This window comes from Numida meleagris, chromosome 6 (genome assembly GCF_002078875.1).
Source record: "Numida meleagris isolate 19003 breed g44 Domestic line chromosome 6, NumMel1.0, whole genome shotgun sequence".
Lineage (NCBI taxonomy): Eukaryota > Metazoa > Chordata > Aves > Galliformes > Numididae > Numida > Numida meleagris.
Genome location: NC_034414.1, coordinates 1,567,564 through 1,586,554, shown reverse-complemented (window position 1 = coordinate 1,586,554; position 18,991 = coordinate 1,567,564). Strand labels below are relative to the sequence as shown.

At 50.7% G+C, this 18,991-nt stretch overlaps 1 protein-coding gene across 8 annotated transcripts in view; it reads right to left on the bottom strand.

The window, feature by feature from the left end:
- DAGLA (diacylglycerol lipase alpha) overlaps window positions 1-18,991 on the bottom strand; it is a 51,900-nt gene that overhangs the window by 32,614 nt on the left and 295 nt on the right. For 3 of the 8 annotated variants that reach the window (XR_002440096.1, XM_021401070.1, XM_021401079.1), the window contains exon 2: window positions 18,576-18,666. The gene's annotated coding sequence lies outside the window, so the exon portion shown is untranslated. The other 5 variants (XM_021401074.1, XM_021401069.1, XM_021401072.1 and 2 more) reach the window with 4 other exon arrangements.

Below are 18,991 nucleotides of genomic sequence, written 5' to 3'. Positions count from 1 at the left end.
GGGGTGGAAATTCACGCAGGCACAAGCCCTGCATGCAAGGAGCCCAGAGCCCCGGCTCTCAGCTCAGAGTGAGAAGGATGGAAGCAAAAATCTTACATGGCCTGTGGTCTAGCCGTTGGGGATTCTTCTCTCCTATAAGGACGTTGCAGGGAAAGTGCAGATCCACGGAGACTGGCATCACGAGCGAAGGAGGGAACAGCCAATTCTTCTTGCAGTCACTGAAAAACCCAGCCAGCCAAGGGGAGCACGGCACAGCGCCTGCCCGCAGACAGAGCTGGGCATGGTCCTCGGAGCAACTCCCTCCCTCCCGGGCAGCCACCTCATTTATCCTGCGAGAGCCACCAAGCCAGGGGTCGTGACTCCCCCTTCCACACCCCCGACACCCTCTGGAAGGAAGTGACATCATCTCTATTCTAAGGAGATTGTGTGCGGATTGTGGGAAGGAGCTGGAGCGAAAGCGGGCGACACCGCCAGTGGCACGGAGATGGGAGGGAAGAGAAGGGAAGGGAAGGCTGGTCTCCACCCGTGGCACATCTCTGGCTCTGCAGGAAGCCCTTGGGCCCCGGCAGATGGCACGGGGCAGCGGTGCTGGGAAGGTGCCGGGGCCCGGCCTCAGCTCTGGCATGCACTGAATGGCCAGGGGGAGGGGAGCTGGCCGGGACACAAAGCGGGCACACAGAGGGGCCAGCCCGGGCTCAGAAAGGAGAGCCTGTTCCAGAGGAGCAGCCTCCGCTGGCCTTTTCAGCCGCTAATTCCTTGTGACATGCTCTGGGGTCCGACAGGATGTGGGGGAAGGGGAGAATTAGCTGTCTGTAAGGGAAGGCTTAGAGAAAAGAGCAAGGGAGAAAAATGCTACAGCGAGACAACATTCCAGCTAAACCTCAGAGATTTAGCCTAATCCAACATCCCATCACGTCTGACATTAGCCTCAGAAGAAGGTACACAAGAACAAGCAGAACACGGCCAAAGGAAAAGGGCTCCGCGCACATCTCGTACCGCAGGAGCCCACCCACACCGACCCACCCCCCCAGCAGGGCTGGCTTTGGGATCCGTGCCCACGCTGCCTTCCTGGGAGCCCTCTGCATCCACAGTGCTGCATCCCCACCTCGACCGCCCCACATCGTCCTCCTGGAGCTGCTCAGCCTCCCATGGCTCGCTTGCTAGTCCCGCAAAGCAGAGGACGCGAGGCCAACCCCATGTCAAAAACTGGATCCTCCACGCTGGGTACATCACCTGGAATGCCACCACTCAGGATTGCAGTTGTGAGCGCTTCCCCCCCCAGTGCCATACAACTTTCCCTGTCTCCTCACCACAGCAGAACCATGTTCTGTCCCTTGTTAAGCACGCAGGCATTTCTTCACCTTCTCACAGCTCGTGAAGCTCTCTGTGTCTCTTGCAGATGCCAAATCGTACTTGTTATACCAAACTCAAAAGGCATCGTACAATAACCACGTCTGTCGAATTCAGGTGACCAAAAGTGACATTCAGCATGATGAACCATACAGCTCCTGACCCTTAGATGCGTGCTGCTGCTTCATAAAACGCAAACCCTTCCCCTTGAAATGCAGCACCTCCAGCCCCAGCAGCTCACCCCAACCTGAACCTCACAAGCACGCCCCATGAGCAACGCAGGCCTGGGTCATCACCCCTGCAGCTTCCAAAAGCTTCTCGCTCCCATTGAGCACGCCTTTCCATAAGCACTTACTGTACTTGATGGAAATCATCGATCAGAACTTGGAACGAATTTTACTGGTCCTTGGCCAGCTCTTTTTAAAGGCCTTAAGCGGAGCTCTTCCGCTTTCTGAGCTCGGATTCTCACAATATGGGAATTGTTCTTTGCTTGCTGGGAGAAGCGGGCACCGTGGTTTCATCCTCGCAGAGCGTTTCGAAGTTGGCCAGAAGGTGTTTGCTTGGCTGTCTGCACGCATGCGGGCAGTCCTGCACCTCCTGCAGAACTCAGCACAAGAGCCGTTGCCGTACGACTCCCCTGCACAGCTTACCCCTAACAACCATTAGCAAAGAACGGCAGGAATAAGCCACGGACAGCAGAGAGAAAAAACATCTGGACCTTCAGCAAGTGCCTTCCCTGGATGGGAAGATCTCAGAGCATCTCACAACAAGGCACACGAGAGGTCGAGCAGAGGCTCACGTTGGAACAGGAAGGCAAACTACATGGTACACCAAAGGAGGACGAGCTCTTCCAAGCAGCAGCAGATTTTGATTCTCCTTTGCACTCGGTTTTCCAAGGAGAAGGAAATCAAGTGAGAAGCAGCGCCAGAGCCGCGAGACTAAGCCACGAGGTTAGAGAAAGGAAAGGTTCAGAGATCCTCCTGGGGCTTGGCACACTTCAGACGCAGCTCCCTCACCACAAGGCCACCACACTACAGTGACAGTGTCACCCGTACACAACTGACATGAGGAGGTTGGACCAGGACACAAAGACACAAAATGTAGAAGGTGGCACCGAGGGACGCGGGGTGTGGGCATGGTTGAGGTTGGACCTGATGATCTTAAGAGATCTTTCCCAACCTTCATGACTCTATGAACTGCAATCCTCCTGTCTGCTGGTGTCGGTTCAGAGCCTGTTCCTGGGACCACAGCCCCCAGGCTCCCCTAAGGGAGGATAAGGTGAAAGCAGCCTCACCCCATGGCCCCAGGATCACCAAGGTTCTTGCCCTGAACATCAGCAGGAACACAGTTTACCTCCAAACTTCAGATGTGTCAGCGAATTAAGTCTTCATAACTGGTCAAGAAACAACAGAAGCCAACAGACGGCCTCACCTAAAGATGAGCCACTCTACTGAAAGCCTAGGAGCATAGAAGGAGCACAATCTGAGTCTGCTGACATTAATTTAGTTAAAAACAACACCCAATCGGTGTATCAATGGCGACATATCTGCAACCACCTACATTTTGTGCTAGCAAAGCCCACAATCTGAGCTTACTGACAATTCCAAGCTTGAGCAAAAATAATGACCAAGTTGCTAGGGGGAAAAAAAGAAGTATTAAAAAGTGAAACTAATTTTGTATTTCAAATAGAACTTGCTGTTCTACAGGGTAATAAAGCCTGCTAATGTTTAATAGCAGGCAACCAGTGACGAGAGAAGCTTGGCTTCAAGGGGAAAGAAAAAGGATGCTGGAAATTATCGCTGGAAGAGCCTACACAGGCCTGTAGGCACAGCAAGCACCTCCAGCCTTTGCAGGCAATGCAAGCACAACCGTGGCCAAACCATGCTTGCAGATGAGTTACAATAGTTAATTTTTCCTGGAGCCAACCAACAGCGGGGATTGAAGTTCTGCAGGTTTTGTTGTCACGGCTGCATTCCAAATTTGTTAATTCGTGGTTGCAAACGACACGACGGTTCATTTGCACATTGGAAAACCAACCAGAGCTGGGTTAATTCAGCAAGGGCAAGGTGAAGTGGTAAGTGGCAAAGGAATGCATCAGATGCAATCGAGTGAGGCTTATCTGCCAGCCTTGTTTCCTTAAGCAAGCTATTTTCCACCGCAATCCTGACAATTCCATATCTGTCAGCTTTCCTCCATTCATCTGGAATGCTTATGAGATCGGCCACCTCGTAAAACAGGAGGAGAAAGTCAGGAACAGCGTGTTTCAAGGTGAAAATAAACAAATTCAGTGACGTTTCCCTGCTGCGGCTCATCTTGAAGCGACCATCTTTAGAAAGAAAGGCCAACTCCAGCCGCACTGAAAAAGAACTGCCTTTCTACGATGCCACAGGCTCCCTGGCTTCCTATTTCACGCTAGTGGGCAAAGTTTTCCCAATAACTTGACTCACTGCTTCAGGAATTCCCTAGAGGATGAGTCACATTCCAGGGAAAGACACCAGTCATTTTGCAGGAGCTGAATGGACCACCACTGCCAAGACGAGAGAAAAGTGAAAGAAGTGGGAGAAAGGAAGATCGCTGCCAAACCCGAAAACCGCGTGGTCAACACCGCTCCCTGCTCCCCTCCCCAAAAGCAGCAGGGCAGCACCAGGCCCCTGAGCAAGGCAATGGCTGCCAAGCGTGCTAAAGGTGTGAGCATTCTGTCCTGAAGTCACCCGGGGTGAAATCTGAACTTAGGAGCTCTCCTTTGATTGTTGGAAGTGACTCCAACAATTACGCTCTCGCCGCTCTCCCCTGCCATTTGTCACTGAAGTTGGCTTCTTACAACTCTCAGCACGTTGCCCTTCCTAAGGTGTCTTTTTTCCCCTCTACTCTCACTCACAGACCCAGGAATGCTGTTAGCCCATCTCACCGTGCTTTCAGAGTGACTCCAAGACCACGACGCCCTAGAAGTGGATTTCTTAGAGCCTTCACTGAGCATTAATCTACACTTGGGATACGCTGCGAGCAGAAACGTCAGCTATTCCTGCAAACACCTTCGACCAAACACAGTCTTGCTTAGAAAGCTAGCTCTCTGTTGCCATCATTCCCCCACCTCGACATAACTCTGGCTTCACACTAATAATATCCAAAGCTCCCAAAACCCTGAGTCCATTTTTTTTTTTCCAGCAGGATCCCGTGAAATGTCACCTGCTCCTAACACCCAGAGGAGGGCTCCCCTTGGTGCCAAGCCAGGCCACGCGCCCGTATCACAAACAGATCCAGTTTCCCTTGAATGTTTACCCTGGGACGTTAACAGACCAAAGATCAAGCACCAAAGAAATGAGCTCTCCCTGGCAAGGCGTTATCTGCGCTGCTGAGCACTGCAAGCAACACGAGGGTCAGCACAGCACCGACTACCTTTAAGGTGCATCCCGCAGGGCAGAAATACATCCTGTTTCCTAAAATCCCATACCCAAATTGTGAATTTCAGCTTGCAAGTCTCCTTGCCACGGATAACAGCAGCTAGATCACTTCACAGATACGTACGCCGTAAGGGGCCTTTCAGTGTGACAACAGAGCACCGCTGTCATCTGTCACAGAAACACAGCTACTAACTGCCCGCGTTCAAATACTGACCCTCTGCTGCTCTCAGTCCATCGCTGGGCGTGCTCAAAAGGAAGCTTTTCAGATGCTAAAGGAAACAGGCTTTCGAGGTAAGCGACGGCAGAAGGGCTTTATACTGACTAACGGGCTGTTCTCATCCCCAGCCAGCCCCTATCAGCACGGATGAGAATCCCTAGAAGATTCTTCAGCTGCATCAAAGCTCAAAGGGAACCTTGAAAGCCTGACTGCGTTTTCAGACACGGGCTTCTGTGGCTGCGACTTCAGAGAGGATCTGTGCTTCTGCTCCTCCCTCCGCACGGCTACCATCTCGGTGCGTGAGAACAACCCTTGAAATAAAACAAAGGATTGGGTTAACTATTCCCAGAAGAAAAAAATATTTCCTTATTCCTGCCTGGAGAACACAGACTTCTAAAGAAAGCTGCCAGCCCTGACCTGGCTCATGCAAAGCGTGCTAATTACAGCGAAAATCTGAAGCGAGCAAGAGCGGGAGGGAGAGAGAGAGCTAGACTGCAGCTCACACAAATGACAGCTTGAGCAAACTTTTCCTGCTGCTATAAATAACGCCCTGCAGGGCTCAGCGTGCAGCGGCCCAACTCCCAGCACCTCAGAGACCCCACAGCTTGGCCCCCAGCCCCAGAGGCAGCGGCAGCCCTGTTCACATCCATACACACGCTGCCTGCTGAAAGCCTCTCTTGTCTGCAGATTTGATGCGTTTCTCTCCTCTGGCAACCCACTCCCTCATTATGCTGTCATTCTCTTACTCCTTTTCCAGTCTCCACGTTTACTGTGGTTTCCCTTAATTGCACTGCTTTGCAGCTCTCCATCTCTTTTTCTCCACGTTTCTGTTGCTAACATGCCCCGGAGTACCCCAGCAGTGCTCCTCCTTCCAGCTGCTGACAGCTGTTCCCTAGCCCCAAAGGCTTGGTCCACCAGGAACCTAAAGGAAATCACTGCGGAGCGCTGCCCAGCTCACTGCACGCAGCTCCAACTCTCTCCTGGTTTCGGAAATGAAGCCCCACTTTCAGGCTCAGGGGAAATCAAAGCAAAGCAGTTTTCCTCCAGTTGGTAGTGCAGATAAAGATGTCAAAGCCACGTGCATGGAAGAGACAGGATAAAGCAGATGACAGTGCAGGTCCCACACCCCTGTGCCCAAGCAGACCAACAGCTTCCTCTTTGTCCTGGAAACGTGGCTTCCCAGTGTTTCCCCACTCACAGGGGAAGATACAACAAAGCTGGCATTGAATCCTGCCATATTGAAGTACCCAGACTCCTCCTGAATTTCAGCTTTAGATGCGTGTCTGAGAAGGCATAAGGTCTACTTCCAATTTGCTTACATAAGCAAGGGTGAATCAAGCCCAGGTTTCTCTGATCCTGTGTTACTTTTAAGCCATAACAAAGTCATATTTAAGAGATGCATATACATATGTTTATACACACTTCCCATCACCCAGAGCTCAAAGCTCTTTTCAGACAGAGCCTCCAATAGCTCTGCTTCTAAAGCCCAGCCCTGCTGACCAGGCCCCTCTGGCAGCCCAGCTGCCCTGACCCCCAGGCCTCATGAGAACCCCGTTCCCAGTGACCTTCAGAGGAGCAGAGAAAGCATTCCTTTTATTGAATGAGACAACTCAGTTCCACGTGGGCCCACAGGAATCCAACAAGGTTCAACAAGGCCTCGTGTAAAACACTGCATTGGGGTCGGGGCAATCCCAGATGCGTGCAGACTGGGAGAAGAACATGAGGGCAGCCCCTATGGAGAAGGACACGGGGGTCCCGGTGGATGGATCTCTGGATGTGAGGCAGCAGCGTGTGCTTGCAGCCCAGCAGGCCAACTGGAGAAGCTGTGGGTGCACTGTACCTGGAGACACCCAAGGCAAGGCTGGATAGGGGGCTGGGGCTTTAAGGTCCCTTCCAACCCAACCATTCTGTGATCCTATGGTTCCTGTTGCCACACAGCTTACGTAGACTTCTTTTGGCACTTTTGAGCTGCAGGTTGCAAACAACAAAATGTGGTGAAGTCACGCTGGCCTCTATTTGCTGATATTTCTAATCCACAGGAAAGAGCCAAACCATCTGGGAATAGCAGAACGTGACCGGTCCATTTGACAATTAATTCATCACTCCAGACCCTGGGTTTGGGACAGCTCATTACCATCTCTTCCCTCTGCTCCCCAAATCTGACAGCTCCGTGCTGCAGGCGGCACAGCCACATAGTCCTGTCTTCAGGCAGGGTACTTCACATTTGCTGACAAGATGCCAAATGAGCACTCCCATGTTCTTCAGGTGTCTGTCTCCTTCACGCACCATCCACCTGCACTTCTCCGCTCTCCCTCATGCAGCTCATGCATAAACCCACTGCCAGAGCACTCCCCAGTTGACTCCCCTTGCTCCTGGAAGAACAACATCACACCTGTTCATTCTTGCTATTTCATTTGAGGAGAGGGGAGCTGCAGCAGGAATACTCTGACCAGACATTCCTTGGCTTCAAGCAGTTGTACAGATGTGAACTGCCCGACAAAGACTACAATTATGGCTATTAACAAGCTGTACATAAGGAAATTGGGAATAATTCTTCCCCAGGCCCATGCAGCACATGAAATGTGGCCCAGCCATGCATAGGAGTGCACCAACCCTGGTGCTGCAGGCTTAGGACTGCTGCAGGAGGTACAAAAAAAGCAGCAGGACACTAGTGAGAACATAAATCCAAAGCAAGCTAACTAAAATATAGAGAAGCACGACAACAAGATGAAAGGGATCAGAGATCACAAAGGGGGACTGGGAAAGAAGCTAGGTTATCTTCTCCCTGCCAGAGAGAGGCGGATAGAATTTCGTTACAAGCTTCATCTAAATGTCATCCATCTGGGGCCAGTGAACTGCTGAAGAGAAAGGAACGAGAGTGGCCACCTTATCTGGGAGCAAATAACACGAGGAGATAGGTCAGACTACACAGCTCAGCCACGCAGCTCGCCTGGCACTCAGCTACAGATCCTCCTGGAAAAAAAAAAAACACATCCCAAGGCCACAGTTGGCCCCGCTGTGCTGTTCTTTTCCAAAAGAGGGTGGACCAGCGCAACGCGCTCATCCTAAAGCTGTCACCGGCGTCCAGGTCACTATTCCATGAGGAAAATGTCATCTCACCCAAAGAGAATCAGCGAGGTCATCCTCAAAACATCAGTAACTCAGCAGTTAGGAAAAAAGCAGCAACTTGACTTGTCCATCAGTGAGGAAGGACAGAAATCGACCCCCAATCTTTCTGTAGAAACTTACCAACACAGAGGGGGCTCGTCCCCACAGAAAGGGCAGAGCCGTGGCTCGAGCAGCCTTCCGGAAAAGGATGCATTCTCAATTGGATTTTCTGCAAGACCACCCTTCCTTGTAGACTGGTAGATAATTCCAAACGCTAAATGAGTCTTCACGCTCAAATTCATAACCCAAACAGGATTATAAGGGGGGGAAAAAAAAAAAAAGCTGTTTATTCAGATATATTCCAGGACAAGCGATTGGCTCTGAGCCAAGGCAGAGAAAGACAGATTTAGACCATTAGACAAGAAAGTACTTTTTCCTCTCCCGCTGTAGGCAATACATCATTATCCCTGTAATTAAATTTAGTGCCTTTGTGGCAATGTCTTCTGCAGAATTTATTTAAGTGTGGACTTTTTTTTTTTCCCCCCTCCTCTCCTTTAACTACAGTACAATTAACCATCAAGCGTTCACTCATTTCAAGCTTTTCAGTCGGGCTTCAGAAGTCAAGGCCTTGGTGGGAAGGCTGTAATCATCTTGGAATAGAACACGAGCACAAGACCTGTGGTTTGGGAACTCTTTCACCTTTGCCAAAAGTGAATTTTCAAAGCTTGAAGAAAAAAAGAAAAAAGCCTTTAGTTGACATTGTTCAGTTACAGCACTTGATTCAGATCCTCATCCTTGATGAGAGCTCGAAGGCCTCAGAACCATACCATATAGCAATTAACCTAAGTGATTAATATACAATGAAGCACCCAACTATCAGGCAAAAGCCTAACCCAGGTCTCACATCTCCCGCATCACAGAATCCTGTGTTACTTCCTCCCTCAATTTCTGGCACTTGGATTCTGAATGCAGGCAAACAATCAAGCCGAGTTCTTTTCTGGGCAACATGGGAAAACATTTCCAGACTTTCCACACAGTAATTACAGGAGTCGTGCCCACATTCTTGCAGAAACCTTTTGTTTGACTTCAACTCTGCACAGACCTCAGAGACCACCAAGCCTAGCCCACAGCACTGGCAAACCACGTCAGCTTTGACTCAAACTGAGATCTTCTGTGCCTACCACAAAGGCAACAACTGCCGAAGACGATCGCCTTGTCAGATGGCTCCAATTCTTCTCCCAAAATAGGACTGTACTCACCAACTCCGAACAGGGGATCTCCTCAGCACTCACTCACACATCACAGGACCAACCGCAGCTAGATGCCAGGCGTCTTCTCGCAGCTCTTCACAGTGTTCCTGGAGACAGCCCCTCCTTCAAGCAGCACGCTTCCTCTAGTCACAAACCTGGGCCTCTGGCATCAGACTGCCAAATCGTGGCGACCTCAGGAGCACACGCTTGCTTCTCTTCAGTCTCTTCCCTCTGTCCAGCTGCAGGAAGCCATCGGGCAGCTCCGTTTTCCACGCTCCTTCCCTCCTTGGAAACTCGTAGCAGCACCGAGGTGCAAGACACTAGTAATCCTGCTGCATATGGAACTCACCATCAGAAGCAGCTAGCGATTAGTTTATGGTCGGAAGCAAGAGGATTAAGATCTCCTTTGTACACGTTAGTGCCACTATTCATATGACCACCTAATTATTTCGTACGTCTTGGGATGCACAAGGTTCATAACATCACGTGGCAGAACACCGCACGGATAAAGGAGGATTTTCCCTTCGCTGCAAAGAGAACTGCAGAACACACAGATGCAGGAAGCACGGCCAGCTGCAGCATTCAGCTCTGAGCACTGACTTGCCCGGCACACGATGGATTTGAGCATTCTTTCAAGTACAAATAACAAAGGCCCATAGGCTTCTTCCTTCCCATGTACTCTTCAGCCACACTCCAGCATCACAGCGTCCGTCTGAAGAGCTGGACTATCCTTCAGCTGAGAGAATCATGCCAACAGGCCAAAACAATCACTCTGGAACAGAACTACTGGTAGAACGACACCATAAGTAATTCACTGACAGCTCAATGATCTCTCCTGGCACCGCTGGAACTGTAAAGATGTTCCAGCCAACAGAGTGAAGTTCATCTGGAGAAGGAAAGTAGTATATAAAGGACACCGGAACGACCCCAGCACCTTTCCACATGCACACTGCAGTTTGCTACACATCTTCTCTCTCCTTCCTCACCCCCCAGGACTCCCATTCTTTACCCTAATTACCCAGGGAGGGAAACAAACAGAAGAAAATGGGAGATGTATGCATTTCCAGCAGCAGGAGGCTGCGTTGGAAAGAAGATTTGGCTTCTAAGATGTGTTAGGTTATGGGATAAACCTTCCGATCCCATCGGACGGATACAGGTTAGAAAACAGTGACGTTCTCAGGACAGAAGTCAAAGAATCCAGAAATAAAACATCAAACGGGAGGAAGGAAGGAAAGAAGTCAATGACTGAGTCAGCAGCAGCCAGCCACCTTCACACAGCACCCAGGCATCATGTTCTGCCCACGCTGCCAGCAGGGCTGAGGTGACCCTCGTGCCATCTCTCCCTGCCGGCCATCAGAGCCAGGTGCCACAAGCACACCTCCAATTTTCCCTCAGGTGCCTCCAGCTTCAGGGCATGACAACTTCAGGGCAATCTGATGAGATCTGGTGCCGACCGTTGCAGTCAAGGGCAGTATTTTTAGGATGGGTTTCTCTCCCTCCACCAGGAAGCTGAAGTCACGTTCTTTAAATAGCTCCACATCTTCAGTAGGTGCCCTTCGTATAAGGTTGCAGAGAAGGCAGAGCGATCCTCTAAATGAACCACTCGAAAGCTTTTCTGTACACCTAACTTATCTCAAATTGCATTTTATCATGCAGGTAATACATGAAGCATAAGGACTACAAGGAAATGATATCATTTCCACTGAGCACCCCCACACAGCTCAGCACCAGGTGTGAGCCACACCGCTGGCCTTGCTCGTTGGCCAAGCTGTGTTGACTTAGCTACAGGTCAAAGAACCAGGATGCGCAGCTCAAGAATTGGGCCTGTGTGAAAGCAACATCAAAGGGCAAAACGATGGGTTTTACTCACATGAAAGGATCCGTTTTAATACCCGAACACCTTCTTTCCCTGAGCCTTCAGCTACCGTGACAAACTGCTAAAGCCACGTCCTGCATGTGCTAGAAAGTGCCTTGAACAACGGGCAGCAGCTGGAAACCAAACAGCCCTGAACATCAGCTCTACTTTCAATGGGGTTGAATCAGAAGTATCTCATCGGGAACATGCGTTCAGACCAGGCTGCTCACCTTGCTTCCCCAAGCACCACTGCTCTGTGGAGTTTCTGCATTCTTGGCCAGCAGAATTATGCAGTCTAAGAGCACCGAGCTGCTGGCTTAGCCAGCAGCAGTAGGGCAGGCTCATGCAGCTCGTTGCCCACCTTGTAATTAACTCCATGGTCACGGAGCAGCCTCGAGGACACTGCACAAAATCCCATCTCTTCAGCAGAGAAAAACGACAGTTGGGGGAGAACGCGGTGTATTTGTTTCCCACTCCAACCAAAAATGCAATCTTTAGCCCACCTTCCTCAACAAACTCCCTTAGATTTGAGAACTCAAGCCCTTGCATCTCCTATCTGTTCCCATAGGAACCTAACAGCCACAACTGCTTCCAACCTCATCCCTTCTCCCAGTAGCAGACATATCAGATGAAGTCTTGGTAACCTTGCTTCTCTGCAGCAGGAACATTATGCATATTTGAAGAGATAACGATTCTCATCTCTTCCACCCCTGCTCCCTATAGAACAGGAGAGTCACTGAGACAAAGAACTTCCTCTTCTCCTCCTCTACTACGTGGCACCTGCCATTTTTACCTCTCCAAAGACCTAAGGATTTCAACAAAAACTCCCTTGTGAAGCAGCTGCATCAGGAAAACTCCTGCAGAGCCGTAGCGGGGTGGGTGCAAGGCAGCTGAGCAACCCTGCTACTTTCACCTAAAGCACAAGGAAGCCAACGGGCACGTCGCTGGGATGCAGGATCTCCTGGTTCTCTGGGCTGTGATGAGCAAGAGTCCCAGCACGCTGCTCTCAGGCACTGCCCAGTGCTGGTCTGGCACATCCAGCAGCAGGAGACCAATCTGCAGCTCCTCCTGTCAAAGCAAAAGCTGTGAGCACGGACACGCTGGCATGACCAAGTAGTTCACACCAGGAAAAGGAACAGGGGGTTCCCTCACGCTCCCCACCCAATTAATATTTGAAGAAGGAAATCAAGCGTGTTAGCCAAACGAAGCCTGTTGAAAGTTCAACTTGCTCTTTCTTTGGGAGTGCTCAGCTTCTGGTCTGAACCATGAGGCCTCAAGAGCTGTATTTAATCATGCTCACCAAAGGGAGTGTTCTGGCATAACACCAGGTAACTTCCAGTCGAACGGTTTGCAAAGCAAATCCACGTTAACACGGCAATTTTCATGTCATAAATCAGGTAACTCGAAGTGAGAAAGTTCCTGACTGCTTTACCCACACCCTACTCTGCATTTGCACTCAAAAGGATTTCATTTCACGACTGTGATAGACAGAGCAGCGACACGAAATGCAATCGAACCTGCAGGCAAAAGCAACCAGCACCACTTCTCCCCGTCCTGCTTAGCTCTGTTATGCTCCTAAAAGCACGCCTTGCTGCCTAGTGCTGACATCACACAGATGAGAGGCCCCATTCCTCGCGTGCACAGTCAGGTGGGAAGCAAGACAGGAGCTTTCTGTCCTTGGCCATCTTCTGTTCCATTCAAAACCCTTCCATTACACTGATGTCAAGTCTTCCTTTGTCTTTAACGAAAGGAGAGTTAAGTAGAGAAGCAATCAGAAAAGCAGAACTTTTCAGAGGACAAATATAATGGCATCTCGGGACATGAAGGCCGTTGGCTTGTCCACTGCACATCGTTAGTGTCTTAAAGGATAATGAGCTCAGAGAACAGTCCAGGATATGCAGTGCTGCAGACTTGCACATTCCCTTCAGCAACTCCATCCTCTCCCCTGCTCACCCAGGCAAGCTGCCTCAGTCTCTGCAGCAAACAGAAGCACTCGTGCACCCAGAAGATGTCATCCAACTGACTTTATATGAACGTGCACGCTCTCGTTTCAGAGAACACAGCGAATTTCCTCCTACCCTCTTGCCAATAGGAATATTTCTGAGAGACCAGCCATTAAAAGCAGCCTCAGGACAGATCTGCTACTTCACCTCCCCGGTTCTGCAGCACAGCCTCAAAATACAGAGCAACAGCAACTTCTTATCAGGCTTTCATTAAGCACCATGACAGAAGTTCAAGTCCCACAAAGACTCATTTCCTCTTCTTGCTCTCGATGCTGAACGCTTTGTTCATTAATCCCTGTCTCCGCAAATGCCTGCTGTCTGAAGACTCCCACTGAACGCTGCCCAGCCACCCCGAGCTCCTCCATTTGCAGGCCTGCAGGCACACAAGGGTACAGGAGAACAAAGAGCTGGACAAGCTCTGTGCCAGCTCAACGGCTCGCAGCAGCACGCTCCATTTCTCTGCTCCTCACCGCTCCCACTCGAAGGAAAAAGACCATTTCTGAGGTGACACCGTCCTCTTGGGACCCGCTCAGAGCAGTTCATCACAAAATACACGCTGCGTGTCCTAAAGAATAAAGATATTACCAACCTCAAGGTTCCTCATGGGAGGCTTGCATGACATTGCCCCAAAACGGCCTGCACTAATTCCCCCACCTTCATCCAAGAGGAAGAAAGGGAGAGCGAGGCCTCCGAGAACTGATGCAGAGAGCTGGAGTCCTATAAAAAGGAAGGTCAACAATTAACTAATCAACTACACGCAGCCAGCTAAGAGATTTCTCTCAGCCTCTTCTAAGCCAGCAACGACTTGGAGGCACATCCAGGGCAGCTCTGCATTTGTCAACGTCCCAGTTTCCTACTGAGTTAAAACTGAATACCTCAGGGGCCACGATCAGATGGGTTTGCTCTTCGAGAGCTGGAAAGGACACGTCTTCCTTTTTTCTTCCCTGTTGATTTTTGGGGACGGAAAAAGACTCGATTCCAAAAGCAAAGCACTGAACCAGGGAGAAAATAGGAGATTTAGAGAGGGGAAAGGGATTCCGGTGGAAGAACGACAGGGCTTCCTGCAGGGAGGAGTTCTAACAGCACAGTTCCACGAGGGCATTTTGCCCTTCACTCCACTCATGTCACTGGGGTTCGAGGAAAGCTGTACTCTTTCCGATTTTAGAACACGCAGCTCAGGAAAGGCAGCTCTCCCTCCCTGCGCTCTTCATTGTTCGTGTGCCAAGTGGTTTTAGCCTCAAATTAACCTCGGATGGAAGACTTGAAAGAGCAAGCAGCTTCTTTCTATACTGGAAAATAAGGGAAAATGGCAAAGGTGAGAGCAAGAGCAATCCCGCAGCATTCATATAGAGGACCTCTCATTAAAGCAATCTGTCACTGTTTTCCATACGTCCTGCTCAGGGAAGAGCACCCAGCACAACGTAACAGAAGTCACAAATGGCTGCTTCTCGGCTTTCTTTTCCAACAGAGCAAATGGGAGCTTTCATTTCCTCTGCCAGGGCACCACGGGCACGCCACCCCTCTAAGGAAAGAGGCTGAGGTTCTTATCTGAATGCTCTCATTTAGCAAAGTGGTTGTCAGCAGCAGACGCTTGGATGCCATGGAGATGGCGACAAACAACTGAATCAGACAGCACAGCAACAAGAGGGGTACTGTAGTGGAAGAGGTTCGAGCTGAGGACCTTTTCAAAGGAAGGACACACATCTCAGCAGGGAGGAGTCCGCAACACGAGACACAGACTGCTGGGCTAGAAAAGCTTCTCCCCTTCACAGAGCCATAGGATGGCTTAGGTCGGAAGGGACCTTAAAGCCCACCCAGTCCCAACCCTGCCCATGGGCTGGCTGCCCCCCGTCAGCTCAGGCTGCCCAGGGAACCGTCCAGCCTGGCCTTGGGCACCTCCAGGGATGAGGCAGGCTCACTTCCCTAAGCAGCTGTGCCTAGGTTGAATTTGGATGAAGAACACTTCTGACAGGTTCTGATACAGTCCACTAACGCAGTACATGAGGTGACAGAAGATAGGAATTGCTTTATTTAGGACAATCGTAGGCTGACTGAGATACTGCAAGCTCACACAAAAGCATGTGACTCGCTCCTCTGTTCCAGGAAGCGAAATAGTTAATTTCCCACGAGAGAAAATAGCAGAGCTTTGCAAGATCATTTAGCAGATCACATGGGGAAAAGGCAAGCCTCCAGAGGCTCAGACTTCTGAGCTGGAATCTATATTCCAAAAGCGCATCGAGGCTTTATCTACAGCTGTAAACACCAGCAAGCATATCAAAGAAACTGCACCAAATCATTTCTATTTTCCTTTGGGACAGATGCAGAGCTGTGTCCATTCCAGCTTTACACATCAGAAATCTGAGAGAAAGCTTGTCGGGGAGAAACACGCGTCAAGTTTTCACCCGTAGCCACCTGCCCCTTTTTATTGTACTCACTGCAACGACACCACACAAGGTACTGAATTTCACCACTTGTTCCTATTAGCCAGTACAATTTTACTTCAGCTGGCCCAAGGGATTCACCATTTCACTTGCAGATCTGTTGTTTGACACTAGGATATTCCACTTCACTGTACGCTGCTCCTTCCAAGCTTGCAGTAGTGCTGCAAACAGTTAATTGCCTTCTCCAGCAGCCCAGTTAAGGCTATGTGAGTTTCATAACGCACTTGGATCCAGATGCCAGGCACCATATGACAAACTCAGGCACTCCAACAAGCCAGCAGGATGAGAAGAGTGCTCAGCATCCCGTACTACAGAATTACACGTAGAGCAATCACACTCAGAGGAGACGGGACGCATAGCGTATTGTCAGAGAGCACGGGGACACCTAGTAAATACAATTTAGGTTTTCAGGTTTCCTGTGGACAAATTTTGCCCATTTTTTCCCCTAACTTGCATCTCTTCCTATTGAAAAGCTCCAAGCTAGATAGATCCTGCCGCAGGCAAACGTTGAAGATTTTTTTTCCCCCTCTGATTTCTCCTCAGAAAAAGAAAAGCCACCAAGTGTTAGCTTGAAGGTGAAGGGATACAGCTCTAACCTGAAGTATCACAGCCATTCCCTCCACCACGAAAAACGTGCCCTGCGTGTTTGTTTTGGCAGGCACGGACTTGAATGACATTACCATGCGTGCACACTTCAGAATAGAGAAGAGACCTGCACAAAGCTGCAAGTTAAAAGCTTGATTTACTCAAGAAGAATCTGTCCCGGCACGAATAAACATCCCACAGCTATCCACACATCTCAAGAGTCCCATTGTCAGAGTCCAGATAACATAAAGGGCACTTTCATAAACCACAGAGTCTTCCTTCTAAGAATCAGCTGGCCCCCACAGCCCTCTGAAAGCAGATGAAAATGATTTGTCTGCTCCGAGCATCTCAATGGCTGTCTTACAGAAAATGACTTCCTCCCTCCCGAGCTGGATCCAGCAGCGGTTTTGTACTTCCTTCATCTGCTGGATCGTGGTCAGAATCAGAGCGTCAGCTTTAAGCTGTTAATTGCCACCTGGGTGGCACGTTGCAAAGGGAAGTCCTCTCAGACCGAAAGCAGGGTGCAGGCACATTGCCCAACCTAGAAACCACTCTGGTAGTTTGTGAGTCCCGAGCATCCTTCCCCCCAGCAGCAGTCACAACAGAATCCCTGCTGATTTAATACAAGAAAGATCACGACACTGCAGGCGAGGCCTTAAGTGACTCAAAGCCCCCTATCACCTACCCAAAACCAAGCAGCGTACCAAGCATTTTGGGGTTTATGCTCTCAAATGTCAGCAGTCCTGCACTTCCTGCAGGCCTTCAGCTTGCCTGAAAGGCACCTGTGAAGCAAAAAGACTGAGATTTGCGTTGCTTTAAGAGAGTTTTCTAAGTCACGGAGGCTCAAAGGAGCGTGTGAATCCTGTTTGCAAAGGCATACAACTCTACTGTACCACAGAAACCAAAGTGACCTAGTTTTGAGGCTCTATCTCAAGATTAATTCGCTCCCAGGATGAGGCTGCACCTGAAATACCCCTCCGCCCATTTCTGTGTTTGGTACTGTAAAAAGCCATCAGAACATCTGCATCTTCAGCACCCTAGGACTAAGGCTTGCAAGCTCCATTCCCACCGAGGGAATATTTCTGACCTTCTCACTTTTCCTCCCCGAGCAGCACGTTTCTCAATTTTAACCACTCAGATCATAGTGTTGCACAACTGCTCCTTCCTAGGGCTGGAAAAGAGGAACGGGCAGACACAGCAGAGGGAAGTTCGCCCTTTTCATTGCCCATTTCCAGCAACTCCTAAGCCATCAGAAGCCACAGACATCCTAGTTTCTGCAAACACTGACACATCCAGTGCCTTGAAATGGAACCCTGACCAAACCTCCTTTCACAGGACAGCACTGCCAAGGTTGGTGCAGCAGTCAGTACTTCCCAACACCAAGCCCAGAACTTTGCAGCATTCCGCAAAGGGAGGAAAGTTATACAAACACAGCAGAGATGGCGAGCCCCAGAGAGTGATCCGAAGGGGAATGTTTGTCCTGCTCCTTTCTGAATTTTGGTGACAGAAGTTCCATACTCCATCCCTCACCTACAGCGTAGCCGGTGCTGCTGGCGTTTCTTCCTGGATCTTGCCCGTTAGCCATCACAGGGCTGCTTGCCTGCACATTCACCAGGCTGAGCAGTAATCAGATCAGCAGCTTTAAGAACCCAATGCAATTTTTATGACACAGAAAGCTAACGCCTAGCACCACGAATAGCTTCACCTCGATAACGCTGGCTATTTTCAAGACCTCCCGGCGGTGACCAACTCCTCCCCAACCACACACAAAACCTCCTCCACGGGGTGGACGATTCCCCACACGCCACGCATTCCACCGGAGCAGATGTCACAAAAGCCAGAGATTAAAGAATCTGTCTTTGCAAAAGCCACTTCCTACAGTTCCACACCACCTCCCAGCCGTGGCTATTTTTAAAACACCTAGCCCGACCGCAGGATCTCCCAAGCTTCTCCTCCCTCAACCAGGAAGCGGCAGGCAGCGGGATGCAGCCGCGCACCCCCGGGTAACGCAGGCTTTTACCCCATCATCTCCTCCTCACCTTGGCAGAGGGAACGCTTTCCCCACAGAACCATTTCCTTCCAGCAAACCAACCCGTTAAGCCGAGATGGGAGGCTTTCAACACGCCGCATTTACACCGGCGTATATCCTATCTTTGGCAATCACCGTGCTATTTCCCCACTCGGAACCGGCTCTCAGCACCAGGACCTGCAGACCCAGCAACCGCCAGCTCCATGCTCCCCCACGTCCCAAGCAGGCAGGCGGCAATCCCCACAATGCTCACAGCACGGATTCTGGAAGCCTGGCAACGCCCCGGCTACAACATCTCGGTGACGCATCCCCTTCAGAAGCAGGCACATCTCTGACCTTAGCTAGGGCCGGGGTTCTTCGCTCGCTGTAGCAGACGCATGGCACAGGAGCGCTCGTGTTGCTGGGGAACTCCTCCAGACGCCCGTCCCTGTGGAGATGCAACCAAGGCTGAGAAGGAGAACCCATGTGTCACACCCACCGGCACTCATCCCACCTCTCTCACGGGCGGGGAGCGACGGCACGGCCAACACGGGGCCACCGAAGCCGCCCGCAGGGAAGGACCAGCCCTTCCCACAGGGCCACAACGCTCTCAAAGGAGAGCGGCCTCCAGAGCTGGAAGCTAAAGGGCAGCAGCGACAGTCTGCGGGACACGGCTCCCCCGGCTCCAACGAAGCCCCGCGATCAGCCCCAACCCCAGCCCCCGCCACGTCAGGCCTAAGGGCTGGAGGCCTCCCAGGCCGGCACCTGCCGCA